Source organism: Penaeus monodon, chromosome 36, assembly GCF_015228065.2.
Source record: "Penaeus monodon isolate SGIC_2016 chromosome 36, NSTDA_Pmon_1, whole genome shotgun sequence".
NCBI classification, from domain to species: Eukaryota; Metazoa; Arthropoda; class Malacostraca; order Decapoda; family Penaeidae; genus Penaeus; species Penaeus monodon.
The window spans coordinates 4,369,919-4,377,418 of record NC_051421.1 but is presented as its reverse complement, the minus strand read 5'-3'; positions in this window follow the sequence as shown (position 1 = coordinate 4,377,418).

The following is a 7,500-nucleotide window of genomic DNA, read 5'->3' as shown; positions in this document are numbered from 1 at the left end:
GTTTCAGTAGTGATTTGATTTCTTATGTGATTAAGATATACCAGGGTACCCACTACCTTCCTGTGTATTTTGTCAATGTGTGGTTCAACTGTCATGAATCTGTCTAAGTGTACTCCAAGATTATTCACTGAAGTGCTCGGTTTGATAGAGCAGCCTTCAAATTCTATGGTTGAGTCACTGGGATTTCTAGCTATGTTCTGCCGACTACCTATGAATGTACATTGAGTTTTATGTGGGTTTAGTTTAAGACTATTATTGCTTACGTAAGAGTATGCTGGATGTTTCTTATTAATGTATTTAACCTGTTTATTGAGTCACTATGAAGAAACTGTGAATCATCGGCGTACTGTATTAGAAGGCAGTTATGGGTAATTGATAAATCATTTATGAAAATTGTAAATAGTATCGGACCTAAAATAGACCCTTTCGGAATACCAAAACGTTCTTGTCATTTTTGATTACATCTCATTATTGATTCTTACCGATTGGGTCCTTGTATCTAAATAACTTTTAAACCAAAAGGTATCAGTTTTATGGTTTACTAATATGTTAAAGAGAATTTCATGGTTTCAAAAGCCTTCGAAAGGTCGCATAATGAGAGCAAATTTACGTGACTTTTGCCTATGTTATTATAAATTTCATCAGTAATTTGTAGTAAAGCTGTTTCAGTTGACAACATATTCCTAAAACCATGTTGTGTTTTAGATAATAAGTTATTGGCCTCCAGGAAACTCGTCAGTTGATTTGCTATATTTTTTTCAAGCATTTTGGATAAGATAGGGAGTATAGTAATAGGGCGATAATTATTAACATCGTCTATATCCCCCGATTTGAAAATTGGTGTTACTATACCATGTTTCGAAAGCGACGGAAAGACTCCAATAACCAGAAAGGTGTTAATAATGACCCGTCAAATAATGTACCGTTGGGGGTGGACTATCTCTGATAAAGCGCAAAGCAATACCGCCTGATTCTATAGCATTTGTTTCGCGAAGGAGTTTTATTACTAATATGACTTTCTACGTCCACTGGTTGTGGACTGAAGAAATTAGTTGTAAGCCTTGCCCGATCTGTGTTTTGTTGTAATGTAGAAGCAATTGTTTGCTCATAATTTAGTTTTCCAATAAATAAGTAATTAAAATTATTTGTTCTTTATATGGGACTTATGCAATCACTAGTGAGGTGTTTGTTGTGAGGCACTATTGTTTTAACAATGTCCATGTTTTATTCTGTGAATTTATTTCCGAAATAATTTCTTTTTGCACATTGAATACGCAATTTTAATTTTTTTCTTTTCTAATTTATAATCTACCTGAAGGGCGGCCTTATTTCTGTTACTTTTAAGGGCTAGGTGGGCATTGTTTCTATCGCTAATGGCTCTCTGAATGTCGTCATTTATCCATGGAGCAGGGGGACGTCTGACGGTTCGTGTTACGTAAGGAGCCAGCGCATCAATGCTGCTTTTAATAACTTCCGTGAGGATGATTACTTGGTTGTTTACATTATCTGTCAGTGAAATATCTGATAGAGTAATTTCTTTAGACAAGAAAAAATCGCAGAAAGATTGAGGATCATTTTTTGATATTTTTTTATTACTGGTGGTCGCTTTGTTTTCTCTAGATTTAACGTCATCGTGATAGGTTCATGGTCAGCAACATGACGCGGGATGACATCGAAGTGAAGAATGATGTCTGATCTGTTAGTTACTATTAAACCTAATAGAGATGAGATGTTTTCTGTAATAATATTGGCTAACTTAACATTTTATTTTATTAAATCATCATTTAGGTCACCTAAGATGAAAAGCGGTTTCTGTTTTAAAGACATTTCTCTAAAACCCTTTTCAATGTATTCAAAAGATTCAGAGGTGCCTTTAGACAGCGCCAATAATGGAGGAAGGAAGCATGCCGTTTTGTACGGTAACCCAGACATCTACGACAGTATTGCTAACTGCTGTAGCAGATATCCTGTTTGACTTCAGGGTATCCCGTACGTATATACATACTCCTCCTCCTCGCCCTGCATCACATCTATAAACTTTAAAATTTGGAATATTAATGAAATTACTGTCCATTTCCCGGTGCAGCTATGTTTCACTTGTGCATAAAATGTCTATGGTTCTCTCCTCAACTAGCATTTTAATTTCCTTAAAATGTCCGAGGAGAGACTGAGCATTTATATGCTCTATTTTTATGATATTATGCGATCTGGTCACTGGTAACGCTGACGGCGTTGCCTTGTCAAACATTCTGATCGCGCTTGTACTTGTTTCTGTTTAAGAACACTTAACATCGTCTGGAAAAGAATCAGAGTCTATAAATAGTTCGGGCTTTATGTCCTTTCCCCTTACTGACACCGTGAAGCTGGCGTAGTAGTCATGTGTCATCACTGTCTTATGGGCTTTCACACTTGAAATGTTTTGAAACTTTTCAGATAAGTGTTGTTCTATGTCCTCTTCGTTTGTGTCTGGGTGACGTAAAGGTAGACTGTTTGGACAATCTGCTCCCTCCAACGGCTTTGGTGTTTGGTGTTCTCTATCTTTCTTTCTCTGTTTTCTTGATATTCAGAGAGAGAGAGATAGATAGATAGATAGAGAGAGAGAGAGAGAGAGAGAGAGAGAGAGAGAGAGAGAGAGAGAGAGAGAGAGAGAGAGAGAGAGAGAGAGAGAGATGCAGACTGTTGAGGAAATAGATAGGGATACAGATAAAGAGACAGATAAAAAGAATCATAGAAAGATATAGCTAGCAAGCTAGATGGATAGAGAGAGAGGGTGAAAGAGAAACATACAGACTATTGAAGAGATAGATAGATAGACAAAGATAAAGATAAATAGACAGGCAAATAGATACATAGAAACAGATAGATAGAGAGAGAGAGAGAGAGAGAGAGACAGAGACAGAGACAGAGACAGAGACAGAGACAGAGACAGAGAGAGAGAGAGAGAGAGAGAGAGAGAGAGAGAGAGAGAGAGAGAGAGAGAGAGAGAGAGAGAGAGAGAGAAAGAGAGAGAGAGATTCTGCATGGCCTTTCGTGACTCACTGCACAAAGAAAGTTTATTCAGTTAACCCGTACTGCAAAAACCAGGTTGAGGTGGGCGGTCACCGAGTAACTGAGTTCCTTTGTGGTCAATAGAATTTCAACTCGGGGAATAAAGATGTCGTTTGTGGAGGCTTATAAAAGGACATCATATATAATTCATCACTTTCTATAAAGTCAAATAGAACATTGACTTTAGAAGCGATGTTGCAAGGTAATTTCAGACCAGACCACTCTAAAATATGTCCAGGTGATAGTTGGAAGGGACACCATGACATGCAACAGCGACATTGTGCCTGTCATGCAAACTGCAAATGACAGAAGGCATGCAGAGAAAAGGGTATATCTTCTATCCTGTGTCTTCAACAGTTCATTTCAACATTTAGATATGTCAGTATAAATCATGCTTTGAGAATTTTCCTGTTCGTGTGTCATCTTGTGGAATGGGGTGTTGTTCAATGTGGCTTTCTCCCAGAACGATATATCTCGCGTGTGATGGCATGCTAAAATTCTACTTCAAACAAATCGTATCTGTTTATTCAGTCAAGTTATCAGCCAGAGCTTTATTTTATTTTATTGAAAATGATTTGGACGAATAAAGGTATTTAGCAATCCCTAGTACCGATATGGTAATCAGATATTCAAAATTGTAATACTAATCGTGTGTATTATTGCCATTATTACTATTGTTATTTTTGTTTATTGTAATTAACATTGCCTCTTGTTATCTACTTATTTTTCTCTTATTCTTCTTTTCCTCATTCATCTTATTATTATTCCAAAAGTAAACCACAGTCTCAGAAGTCAATAAACTGAAAAAAAAACTGAATATCACGCACTCAGCTCAAAGCGGAGGATTCGTCCTGTTCCAAGCAGACTGCTTTCGTTAAGGTTCCAGAGAGGATATTGGGGCTGGTATGGTCAAGCCAGCGTGGAATTCTTTTGAAATTGTTCCTTGTACCCTGATGACAGTTATTATCCCATATCATTATTATTATTATTATTATTATTATTATTATTATTATTATTATTATTATTACTAATATTATTATTGCTATTATCATTATTATTATTATTATCATTATCATTACCATTATTATTATCAACATAGTTTTCATTATTACTATTGTTACTATTGTCATTTTTAACATCGTATAATTATTATTATCATTATCATTATTATTTCATTAATATTATTGTTATTTTCAATATATATATTATTATTATTATCATAATCAATGTCGTTATATTTATTAATTTTCTTTCTTTATTACCATTATTATTATTATTATTATTATTATTACTGATACTACTACTATTATTTTTTTATTATTATCATTATTGTTGTGATCATAATTGTTATTATTATTATTATTATTGTTATTATTATCATTGTTATTATTATTATTATTATTATTATTATCATTATTATTATCATTATTGTTATTATTATTATTATTGTTGTTGTTATCATAATCATTGTTATTATTCTTACCATTATTATTGTTATTATTATCATTGTTATTATTATTGTAGCGTGACGCTCAGCCCTCCTTAGATGATGCTCGCTCCGCGTGTTGTGTTCCGTGTGTGTGTATACGCTCCCATTGCGTGCACATCATGTGCGTATGTATATGCAAGCAAGAATATATGTATAAGTATGTGTATATGTATGTGGAAATGTATTTACTTATGTTGGTGCGTGTGTGTGTATGTGTCTACGCGTGATTGAGTGAACGAGTGTTGAATTGCTTGCGCTCTCTGGAACGCACGCAGTCTGTGCGCTATGTATATGGTTTACGCTGTATGTTTAGTTGCAATGGTTGGCATATGCTTGTCTGCATACGTATGTCAAAATATGTGGCTATTTGGGCTTGCGTGCGGTATTTGAGTGGGTGTGTATGCTTGCGCTTGCTGACTGTCAGTTGTGTTGAGATGGTATATGTTCTTCTGTATTTTATCTATCTTAGTATTTAATCTATTATTTTTTCACTCTTTGATTTCGTGTATTTCGGTCTTATCTTGCTGTTTGTTTTTAAGTTTTATCGCTATTTTATTTAAGTTAACTGTTCAGACGTCACGAGCGTGACGTCACGGCCTCTCGCGGCCTTTGTACTTTTCGTGAAAATACATTCGTTGTTCTACTGCACCACGGGGCGTTTCTTTCCTCATCCTCTGGCATTTTTATATGAATATTAAACTGAACTGGCACTACGTGGCCCATAGCTCCAGCTAAAAATCTGAAAGGACGGGAAAAGTAATGGAGCCTAAGTGACAGTATTAATTAAAGACAGGAGCTGGACCGTACAAGATTGATGGCTTATTTAAAATGATCTGATTACACTTATATGCACACCCTATATCATATGCAGCCTCGTGGTTCTTATACTTGTTTTATTTTCTCTCTTGTGTCTTATACTGCGTATTTCCCTTTCATTTGATTCTCCTCCTGCATCCTGTACTGCTAGCCTATCCCTGCCTTTTCTCCCTGGGCTTTCCACACTGATTTTATTTATCTCATTCGAGTATGCTCCAGTATCCTGAGCCATTAAGAGATTTCCCGCTGTGACATCCCACAAGGTCATCTTCCCCGTGGGACATCAATAGTAGTAGTAGGGGGGAGGGATCTTGGCCCCTTAAGGCACCCTCCTTGGTAGGTGGGGCCCCCTGGGAACTACACAAGTCGGTACTCTACATTCTTATTCTTATTATCATTATTATTATTGTTGTTGTAGTTATCATCATCATCATCATCATCATCATCATCATCATCATCATCATCATCATCATCATCAATCATTATCATTATCATTATCATTATCATTATCATTATCATTATCATCATCATCATCATCATCATCATTAGTACTGCTACTATTACTACTACTATTACTACTACTATTATTACTACTACTATTACTACTACTATTATTACTACTACTATTACTACTACTACTACTACTATTATTATTATCATTATTATTATTATTATTATTATTTTATACGAAAGTTTCCTTAGATCTGCTAATCAAAATCAAACACCGAGTCACTACCAGTGACCTAGGGTGATTGAAGTTTGAGGCAATGGAACATCAACGAAAACATGCAAAATATGCAGAACAACCACAAATCAAAACATCTAGTCAAATCAATTCACGCACACAAAGAACACATCAGATTGATAATGCTCTTCTGAGAACATGTGCTGTGCTGTTTAAGACTATTTTTTTGATTCCTTCTAATTTTGGATTTCCTGGTATTTGCTCAAGAAACTTATCCATACCTTTTTTTTATAAGGCCAAGAGCTCCAATAACAACAGGCAAAGTTTTGTTTTTTAAACGCCACATCTTTTCCACCTCTATTTCCAGGTCTTTATACTTTGATATCTTCTAGAACACTTTTGTTAGGACGTTTCTGTCTGAAGGGATGCTCATATCTATATACAGGCAAGTGTTGTTTATTTTGTCCTTGATGACGATATCTGGACGATTTGCCTGTTTAGTACGATCTGTGTGAATTGGAAAATTCCACAAGATTGTAGCATCTTTGCCTTCAGTAACTGGCTCTGGATGGTGTTTGTACCATTTATCCTGTGTTCCGATAGAAAAGTGTTTGCAGATCTTCCAGTGCAGGTACTTGCCCTCTCTGTCGTGTCGATTTTTGTACTCATTCGGTGTTAATATTGAGCAACCAGATACAAGGTGATCAATTGTCTCAACCTTGTCTTCACAAAACCTACCCTTTGAGTAAGTGCCATTGTGCAAGATGTTAGGTTGATAGTTTCTGGTAAACAAACTTTGATCTTGGGCTGCAAGAATAAAACCCTCTGTTTCACCTTTTAGTCCAGAGCTTCTAAGCCACTGATGGGTTGCAATTTCATCTACATCAGTGTGTTTGCTTCGAGTTGCAAACTGTCCGTGGAGAGGCTTTTCATGCCACCTAGATTCAAGTTTTTCTTGTCCGACCTTCTTTGCTTTTTGTTTTTTTATGTTTAGCAGCCAGTGTTGGCAACATATGTTCGATGTTTTCGCTCTCAATACCTAATTCCTGAGGAAATTTATTTGATTCCTTTACTATTGAGTGTAACCTTTTAGTTTTCATGTACTCTAACTAATTGAAGCATCCAATCGCTGGTTAGATCTAAGTATTGCAAGAGACCAATCGTTATTGTTTTGTACGATAATTCCAACTGCATCATCCCCCTACCTCCTTTACTTCTAGGGACGTACAGACGGTCTACGTCTGATTTAGGGTGATACATTCTGTTGCATGTCAATTGCTTCCTAATTTTGGTGTCAATTTGTTTGAGTTCATGTAAGTTCCAGTCTATCACGTTAAAACTATATGTAACCACAGGTATTGCAAGAGTGTTGATTGCTGTTAGTTAGTTCTTTGAGTTTAATTCTGTTTTCAGGATTGACCTTACTCTTCGGATGCATTATTATTATTATTATGATTATCAT